The following is a 10,843-nucleotide window of genomic DNA, read 5'->3' as shown; positions in this document are numbered from 1 at the left end:
AACAGTAGAGTTAATAAATTCAAATGGGATTGAATTTAAAGTTAATGGTCACCGAGTTAAACATTACATAGATAATCCAATGGAAGTTGAAGATGAAGTTAATCACAATTTCGACACCACAGCTAACTAAGTGTGGGAAGGTTCGAATCTTTTTAGGGTAATATATATTTCTGTTAGAGTTAGATATTCTGTTTTCGTGTAGTTTTCGAGAATGAAATCCGAATGGTCTTTCCCTAGCAGACCCTAAAGAACTAGTCTTCTCTCCCCATTCTGATTTTTATTTTTTTTAGGTTTTACGAGATGAAGAATTCCTTTGATCTGAACTATGGTCTAATGCTACATGCTATGATTACTAAACGTAATAATGACACACTTCCGAGTGAACTGGTATCATTCATAAGAGGCAAAATGGATGGAGTAAGAAAAGAACTCAGAAAAGATCATCATAAGATACATTTTGGTAAAGGAAAATCAAAATCTGCAATAAAAAGAAGAGCACGACACCTTGAAAGATTTTATAAATGCGGAAAATGGTCACACGAAGGTAAATGTTCAAATAATCAAACATATTCAAATACCGAATTTGTTACTCTATGCAGAGAAGGACCGTTCATATGTTTAGAAGAAAAGATATTGAAGATTCGAGGTTATGCTTACGTAGCTATGGAGAACCAAATCACACGACTCTCCTATGAGTTGGCTAAAGCAGGTCTCTGAGAATTCTTTCTCACAGGTAAGTATGTACAGTTTTTAGTTTTTAGTTTTTATTTTTATTGCTTTTAACCTTTTGACAATAAACGCTGAATCGTTCGCTATAAAGTATTAAATTGGTATTCAATAAAATTAGGTATGCGTAACCGAAATTATTGATATCATACAAAAATTTATTACATCACTGCGAAATTACCGTTTATTCTTAAGGTATAAATATCTTTAATCAATCAACCCAAAATATTTCAGAAATTCGTCAGGAGTAAAACTAGGTCATTGAACCGAAATTACTTTACTAAAAAGAGGGGCGTATATTTTTGATAATATTTGATTGATTAAAGTGGGATAAAAGACCAAAAAGATTTTTAATTTTATTTTTACCATGTTTTTAAAATTAATATATAAATATTAAATTATTATTGTAAACTTTTTAAAATCAATATATTTAAGTTTGTAAATATTTGAAAAAATTAATATTTTTAATATAAGTTTGTATGTATAAAAACAAAAATATAATATAAGTTTGGTGTGAATTTTTAAAATATTAATAATATTAAATTTTTAATTGTATGCATTTTAAATTAAAGTTTGGTGTGAATTTAAAAACAAAAATTTACTTTATTTCACTAAGTTAAAAATGTGATTTCTAAAAATTCGCCGTGAGTTGAAAACTAGGTCGTTGAACCGAAATTGCTCTACCCAAGGGAGGGACGAGAACTTTTATTATCATTATTTTTAATCTTATTGAATTAAAGTATGCCAAAAACATTAAAAAAAATAATAAAAAAAAACGCCAATATGTTTGGAAACTTCGGTAAAATTTAATCATTTTTCTACGCTACTCACCCTCAATAATTTAAATTGTTACTGATTTCTTGCAAATGAGGGCATTGCAAGATCTTAAGTGTGGGAAGGGGTTAAATTCTTTCGGATTTTTAAAATTTTTGACTTATACACTTGGTTACCATTAAAAATACTAGTAACGCAGTAGTTGTATTAGAATCTAGTGCTCTCTGATAATAAAGAACAGCCCTAGTCTTATATACTGACTACCCAATTCTAGTAAAATTTTTCAAAATTTTCAATTAAATGAACTCAAAATCATGTTTATACATATTTATGAGCGATAAAACTAGGTGTTAACACCGAAATTATTGTTACCTCGAAAAGGACATAAATTGAAAAACAACCCAAAATGTTAGAATTCATTTAAAATGGAATAGAGGACAATAAAAAGGCAAAGAAAGGAAAATAAAAGCCAAGGGTGGAAAAAATTTATCAAGTTATTTAAAACATATATCACATATTTTTGTACAAATAATTGAAGATACTTTTGTTTTGAACAAAATTTTATCAAGTTTTACCCAATTTCTTATAATATATTTGAAAGAAAGATGGATCTACATGATGAATCAATTCCATCATTAAAAGGAAGTAAAGTCTTCCGAAAAAGAAACGCGTTTCTTGATTTAAGACAGGAAGTTGTCGTCCAGACCAGTTGTAGAGTCTGCGAAAAACCTTGAAAAGTTTTCTCGAAAATCAGCTGAAAATCCACGGACCTCAGCATCAAACAGGGTCGCCATGTGGTCAGACTTATCCTAACCATAAGAGGATCTGTCTCGTAAAATGGGGAGGGCGCCATGCAAATTAGCTTGATAAGACTAATGAATCAGATCCCCAGAAAGGATAATCTCCTTAAAGATCAAAAATCAGCTTTTAAGACTGATATTACTCAATCCTTGAGATTGACTTTTAAAGATTGAGAATTCAAACTCATGGAATTCGATGATATCTAAACTCGAGCTTGAACGAGAAAATATTTTGATCAAAATTACAAACCGTTTTGATTTCTGAAAACCCATTTTAATGCGTTCATTACCATTGAACGTAAAATCCTAGGAATTCACCTGGAATTCATTAGGTCACCTGAACCAAATCGGGTGTCAACCATAAGAACGGTGGTTGCATAGCATGGTCGAAGACAGGACCTTGTGCCAGACCGAAAAACTATAGGGTGATCTTTACTATTTCTCCTACCAAGGATAGTAATTGCATCCGACACGTTATAGACCACAATTAAAAGCATGTCACGGGACATTGCCTTAACAGTTGCTTGTTCAACGCTTTCCTTTACAATCGGACGGTAGTTTACCGAAAAGTAATATACGGAGCAAGTAAACTGGACGTATTGCTTTCCCAATACAAGGATAGCAAGTGAGTGACACAAAACCATAAGTTTTGAGCTAAAATTTTCAAATCTGAAACCCACCAAACCCACAAAAACATTTTGCAAACACCGGTGAAGGGTTATTCCGGAAAACTTATCTAGGGTAAAAGATAGATTGAATTTTCAAAAGATCAAATGTTTTCATAAAGATCCAATTTCCTAAAGGATCTAAATTTTCATAGTCATGTGGGACTGTAAACCACATTATTACTACCATTGTTCATACCGCCGTATAGAAATCATTGATGTACAAAGTGTGAAGAATAAAAGAAGTGATTCTAGTATTTTTATTTTCAAGACTATATTGCTTGAGGACAAGCAACGCTCAAGTGTGGGAATATTTGATAATGCTAAAAGCGAACATATATTTCATAGCATTATCCCTCAAGAAAGACAAGCTTTTGGTTGCAATTGTTCTATTTACAAGTGATATTCGTTTAAATAATAAAAGGTGAAGACAAAAGACAGATTCGACGAATTGAAGATGCAAACGACCAAAAAGCTCAAAAGTACAAAGTACAATCAAAGTGGTTCAAATTATTGATGAGAAACTTCTCAAAATTACAAGAGTACAAGACGCGAAACGCAAAATACAAGATATTAAATTATACGCAAGGACGTTCGAAAATCCGAAACCGGGACCAAAGTCAACTCTCAACGCGCGACGCAACGAAGCAAAAATTACAAGTCAACTATGTACATAAATATAATATAATATATAAATAATTCTTAAAATTATTTATATATTATATTTATTTATTAAAACATCGGCAAAACAAGAAAACAAAACCATGTGACTGGAACCAGCTGGCCATGCGATAGCATGGCCAGGAAGAACAAATGTCATGCGGTCGCATGACCCCAATATGCTGGCCACATCTATAAATTTCGAGTGTTTTGGCCAAAATAAACACATCTTTTTCTTTCTTCATTCTCTCAACGTATATATATATATATATATATATATTTTAATTTTAATTTTAATTTTAATTTTAATTTTAATTTTAATTTTAATTTTAATTTTAATAATAATAAGGGTATGTTAGCGAATGTTGTAAGGGTGTAAGTCGAAATTCTGTCCGTGTAACGCTATGCTATTTTTAATCATTGTAAGTTATGTTCAACCTTTTTAAATTAATGTCTCGTAGCTAAGTTATTATTATGCTTATTTAAGCCAAAGTAATCGTGATGTTGGGCTAAATATTAAAATTGGGTAATTGGGCTTTGTACCATAATTGGGGTTTGGACAAAAGAACGACACTTGTGGAAATTAGACTATGGACTATTAATGAGCTTTATATTTGTTTAATTAAATGATAGTTTGTTAATTTAATATAAAGATTTACAATTGGATATACCTATAAATAATCATATACACTCGATCGGACACGATGGGTGGGATATTTATAAGTACTAATAATCGTTCATTTAACCGGACACGGGAATGGATTAATAGTCTATGGACTTATTAAAACACTGGTGGATTATATACAAGGAAAATTGGTGTAATTATAGTTTAAGTCCCTAATTAGTTGGAATATTTGACTTCGGATATAAGGATAATTTGATGAGGACACTCGCACTTTATATTTATGACTGATGGACTGTTATGGACAAAAACCAGACGGACATATTGAATAATCCAGGACAAAGGACAATTAACCCATGGTAATAAAACTAAAATCAACACGTCAAACATCATCATTATGGAAGTTTAAATAAGCATAATTCCTTTATTTCATATTTAATTGCACTTTTAATTATCGCATTTTATTTACTGTCATTTTATTTAATTGCACTTTTAATTATCTCAATTTTATTTTATCGCACTTTTATTTCATTATTGTTATTTACTTTATGCTTTAAATTAAGTTATATTTATTTTTAATATTTTACATTAGGTTTTAACTGCGACTAAAGTTTTAAAATCGACAAACCGGTCATTAAACGGTAAAAACCCCCTTTTATAATAATAATAATACTACTTATATATATTTATATATTTTTACAAATATAGTTTTAAAAATATAGCATTAAACTTGGCTAAGATCCCTGTGGAACGAACCGGACTTACTAAAAACTACACTACTGTACGATTAGGTACACTACCTATAAGTGTTGCAACAAGGTTTAGGTATATCCACTCTATAAATAAATAAATAACTTGTGTAAAATTGTATCGTATTTTATAGTATTTTGTAGTAAAAATATAACTATTTTGTACCCCTTCGCTTTAACATCAGTTACGTGTGGGAATGTTTTATTTAACAGTTGCAATCCGATGTTCTTTTTCTCAATTTGGTGAGAAGCGAACATCACTAACCCCAAAACATAACATGCTTCTTTATGTTGCATGTTTGAAGCTCTTTCTAAAGAACGAAGTCCTATGTTGGGATATGTGGAGTCAAAATAGGTTCTCAACCCGTAGCGTAAAATTGCATCTGGGTTTCCCGCATTTAATGCCTTAAAGAAAACACGGCGTAACTTAAGGTTTCCCCAATGTGATATACCCCATCTTTCAAAGGAAAGCCTTTTATAAACTAAGGCATGCTTGGAACGTCTTCCAAATGTTCGACAAACTAATTTCACTGTAAATAATTGTGCCGATGAATTCTGACCGACTTTACACAAGATTTCATCAATCATATCCCCTGGTAGGTCTTCTAAAATTTTTGGTTGTGTATCCTTAACGTCCATTGTGTGTTTTATACTGTAAAATAGACAAGGATTAGATTTGTAAAAGATAATTAACAAACAATACAAGCAATTTTTACATATAACATCGAAGTACAAGCACACTACAATACATATATTACACAACATGATTACTACTCTTCATTCCGACTCACTTGTTTCTTCCTCTTCGGACTTGGTTCGTTTCGCTAATTTCCTAGGGATATATGGTGTTCCTCTAATACGCACCGTTGTTTTCACAAATGGTTTAAAAAACCTGCGGGCTTAGATGTCCCCGGGTTATAGTTAAAACTTAAGAAATACGGTGTTGACGGTATTTCCCATCGGGATATTTCATGTTAACATAAAGTTCATCGGGGTTGGAATTAGATTTTTCTATTTTGATGCCTTTTCCCTTATTGTTTTCTTTTGCTTTTTCAAATTAGGTCGGGGTAATTTCTATATCATCATCGGAATCCTCATCGGGATCCGATTCATCAGAAAATTGGTAATTTTCCCAATATTTTGCTTCCTCGACGGAAACACCATTGACCATTTTTAACTTCGGTCTATTGGTTGAGAATTTTCTTTTATTTATCTGTTTTTCTGTGATTCCTAATATTTCCTCTTCCGGAACCTCTTCTTCTTCCGGTTCCACTTCTTCCGGTTCCGCTTCTGCCGGTTCCTCTTCGGGAATTTGTGAATCTTCCCAAAATATATTCGACTCTTCATTATTATTCGATGAGTCGATGGGATTTGTACTAGAGGTAGACATCTATCACATAATATCAAACATGTTAAGAGATTAATATATCACATAATATTTACATGTTAACAAATTGTAGTTTCCAACAAAAAGTGTTAAGCAATCGTTTTTAAAGAAAACACGGTCGAAGTCCAGACTCACTAATGCATCCTAACAAACTCGATAAGACACACTAATGAAATTTCTGGTTCTCTAAGACCAACGCTTAGATATGAACTGAAATGTCCCGTTTATAATAATTATAAACGTTTCATATTAATTGATTTCGTTGCGAGGTTTTGACCTCTATATGAGACGTTTTTCAAAGACTGCATTCGATTTTTGAAACAACCCATAACCTTTATATTTGTGATAAAGGTTTAAAATATTACGAAGATTATCAAATAATGATAATCTAAAATGTAGCGTTTTCACACGACCATTACATAATAGTTTACAATAATATTACACAACAACTTAAGTCTTCGAATGAAGTTTTTAAACAATATTGTACAAGCATGCAGACTCCAATCCGGTCTTTATTTAGCATGCAACAGCGGAAGCTCTTAATAATCACCTGAGAATAAACATGCTTTAAACGTCAACAAAAATGTTGGTGAGCTATAGTTTTAACCTATATATCAAATTATATTAATAGACCACAAGATTTCATTTTTAATGATTAACAGTAGGAACACTCATCTGCAAAAAAATATAATACAGGAACACTCATCTGTATAAAAATCATTCATATGAAGAACACTTGGTAACCGACATTAACAAATGCATATAGAATATCCCCAAATATACAGGTACACTCATCTGTATATAAAAATCGAAGTACTAAAGCATCCATAACCTGGATGGGGTTCGTTAGGCCCATAGATCTATCTTCAGGATTCGTGTCAATCAGTGGCGTTCACTAATTCTTAGGTTACCAAGCAAAAGGGTGATATTCAATAAGATAATTCAATCATAGAATGTAATTTTCAAGTACTTGTGTCTATTTTGTAAATCATTTATAAAACTGCATGTATTCTCATCCCAAAAATATTCGATAGTAAAAATGGGACTATAACTCACTTTCACAGATTATCACTTCATCGGAAAATAACACTTGGCCACTGGTCGATTCACGAATCTATAACAAATATATACATATATATCAAAGTATGATTGAAATATATTCACAATAAGTTTTATTATGTTTTAACGATTTAAGTTTGTTAAGTTAACAGTCCAACGTTCGTAGTCCACAATTAGTTGTCCATAGTTAGTAGTACAGAAATAAATCAGTATATATTATCTCGAATCAATCCACGACCCAGTGTATACAAGTCTCAGACTCGATCACAACTCAAAGTATATATATTATTTTGGAATCAACCTCAAACCTGTATAGCTAACTCGAACATTACCGCATATAGAGTGTCTATAGTTGTTCCAAATAATATATATAGATGACGTCGATATGATATGTCAAAACATAGTATACGTGTCTATGGCCTATCAAGATTACATAATATATGTTAGAATACATGTATAATACAATATAAGTTAGTTAGGATATGGTTAGTATAGATTTTTTTCAATTCATCCCGTAGTCAAATTAACCATTTTTAACCAATTTTCCTTTACCCATAACTTCTTCGTTTTAAATCCGTTTTGCGTGAATCAACTTGCTATGGTTTCATATTGAACTGTATTTTATGAAACTAAACAGAAAAAATATAGGTTTATAGTCGGAAATACAGGTTACAAGTCGTTTTTGTAGAGGTAGTCATTTCAGTCGAAAGAACGACGTCTTGATGACCATTTTGAAAAACATACTTCCACTTTGAGTTTAACTATAATTTTTTAATATAGTTTCATGTTCATAAGAAAAATAATTTTCTCAGAAGAACAACCTTTAAATCAAAGTTTATCATATTTTTGAATTATCTAACCCAAAACAGCCCCCGGTTTCACTACGACGGCGTATGTCCGGTTTTACGGTGTTTTTCGTGTTTCCAGGTTTTAAATCATTAAGTTAGCATATCATATAGATATAGAGCATGTGTTTAGTTGATTTTAAAAGTCAAGTTAGAAGGATTAATTTTTGTTTGCGAACAAGTTTAGAATTAACTAAACTATGTTTTAGTGATTACAAGTTTAAATCTTCGAATAAGATAGTTATATATATATGAATCGAATGATGTTATGAACATCATTACTACCTCAAGTTTAGTAGGTAAATCTACTGGAAGTGACAAGAAATGATCTAGCTTCAAAGGATCTTGGATGTCTTGAAAGTTCTTGAAGTAGAATCATGACACGAAAACAAGTTCAAGTAAGATTTTTACTCGAATTAAGATAGTTTATAGTTATAGAAATTGAATCAAAGTTTGAATATGAGTATTACCTTGTATTAGAATGATAACATACTGTAAGTAACAATGGTTCCTTGAACTTAGATGATTACTTGGAATGGATTAGAAAGCTTGGAAGTAAACTTGCAAACTTGGAAGTGTTCTTGATTTTATGAAACTAGAACTTATAGAATTTATGAAGAACACTTAGAACTTAAAGATAGAACTTGAGAGAGATCAATTAGATGAAGAAAATTGAAGAATGAAAGTGTTTGTATGTGTTTTTGGTCATGACTCATGGATTAGATATAAAGGATGTGTAAGTTTGTTTTCTTGTAAATAATTCATGAATGATTTATAATAAATTTTTTTTTTTTGTAATTTTGTGATATATTTCATGCTAGTTGCCAAATGATGGTTCCCACATATTTAGGTGACTCACAAGGGCTACTAAGAGCTGATCATTGGAGTGTATATACCAATAGTAAATACATTTAGAAGCTGGATATTGTACGAGTACGAATACGGGTGCATACGATTAGAATTGTTGATGAAAATGAATAAGAATGTAATTGTAGGCATTTTTGCTAAATAGAAGTACTTTGATATGTGTCCTGAAGTCTTTCAAAAGTGTACTAATACATCTTAATACACTACATGTATATACATTTTAACTGAGTCGTTAAGTCATCGTTAGTGGTTACATGTAAGTGTTGTTTTGAAACCTTTAAGTTAACGATCCTGTTAAATGTAATTAATCCCATTGTTATTATATTTAATGAGATATTAAATTGTTACATTATCATGATAACATGATGTACTAATATATCTTAATATGATATATAAATATTAAGACATTATTAGAACGATAATCGTTACGTATAGATATCATTTTGAATTTCTTAAGTTAGTAGTCTTGTTTTATGTATAAAGTTCATTGTTAATATACATAATGAGATACTTTAATTATCATTTCATCATGTTAAACATATATATATGTTCATATATATAATATCATATCATATACAAGTTATAACGTTCATGAATCGCCGGTCAACTTGGGTGGTCAATTGTCTACATGAAACTCATTTTAAATAATCAAGTCTTAACAAGTTTGATTGATTAACATGCTGGAAATATCTATTCATGTAAATATTAATCTCATATAATATATAATACTGGAAAAGTTCGGGTCACTACACGCCGTGCCAAGAAAGTGGCACGCCGTGCCAAGGCAACATTAACAAATTCAGAACCTAAGTGGCACGCCGTGCCATTTAGGTGGCACGCCGTGCCAAGACCTGATTCAGCATTCTTTTCTATTTTTAAAGAGGTTAAATGAAGGGCATTTTGGTCAATTCACATATGGACGGGATATTGAGGAGCAGATTCTTATCCTCATTTTATCTTCAGTCTCATCCACAAAACTCTCTCATCCTATCCTAGTGAGAGAAACTCATTTTTAGAGAGAGATAGAGAGCTCAATCAGGGAAGAAGAAGCTCAAATCGGGTGAAAGAGCAAGAATTAAAGTTGTTCTCTTACTCTAGGCTACGTTTGGGTAGTTGTGGTAAGTCTTAACTCTGATTTTATTCACTTTGATTTTGATTTGGGTTTAGGGTCTGTGCTAGTTATGGTTATAAACCCCACTTATTTTGGAATTTGGGGGTTTTGAGTATGATTCATGTGTGTAAACACTAATTGGGGACCTAGGGTTTTGGGTGACAAATTTGTAGGTCTTGTAGCTTGCATGTGTTGATTGAACACTAGATTACTTGTGATTTAGTGTTCTTGAGTGTGTATGTATGTTGATTTTTGTTGAAAACCCCATTTTGGGTCAAAATGGGTCAAGTGGGTATTTTGGGTTAAGTAAGCTTGATTTGACGTCAAACTAAGTTTTGAGTCAAGTTTTGGTGAATCAAGTATGTAAATACTTGGTTTAGGTGTTAATTAGTGTTTTGAAAATAAAAAAACTAGTCGTTAGTGATTTTGGGCGTTTTTAGGACTTATGTCAAAATGGGTAAGATGATTGGGTCGAATTTGGTAATGACACTAGTTTGATATTTAAACACTTGTGTTAAGTGTTAAATGGCGTTTGTGGAAATAATCGCTCATGAGAAGTGATTTTGGGTCAAAGTGAT

Source organism: Rutidosis leptorrhynchoides, chromosome 2, assembly GCF_046630445.1.
Source record: "Rutidosis leptorrhynchoides isolate AG116_Rl617_1_P2 chromosome 2, CSIRO_AGI_Rlap_v1, whole genome shotgun sequence".
NCBI lineage: Eukaryota > Viridiplantae > Streptophyta > Magnoliopsida > Asterales > Asteraceae > Rutidosis > Rutidosis leptorrhynchoides.
The sequence above is the reverse complement of the archived record's forward strand: the minus strand, read 5'-3'. Positions refer to the sequence as shown.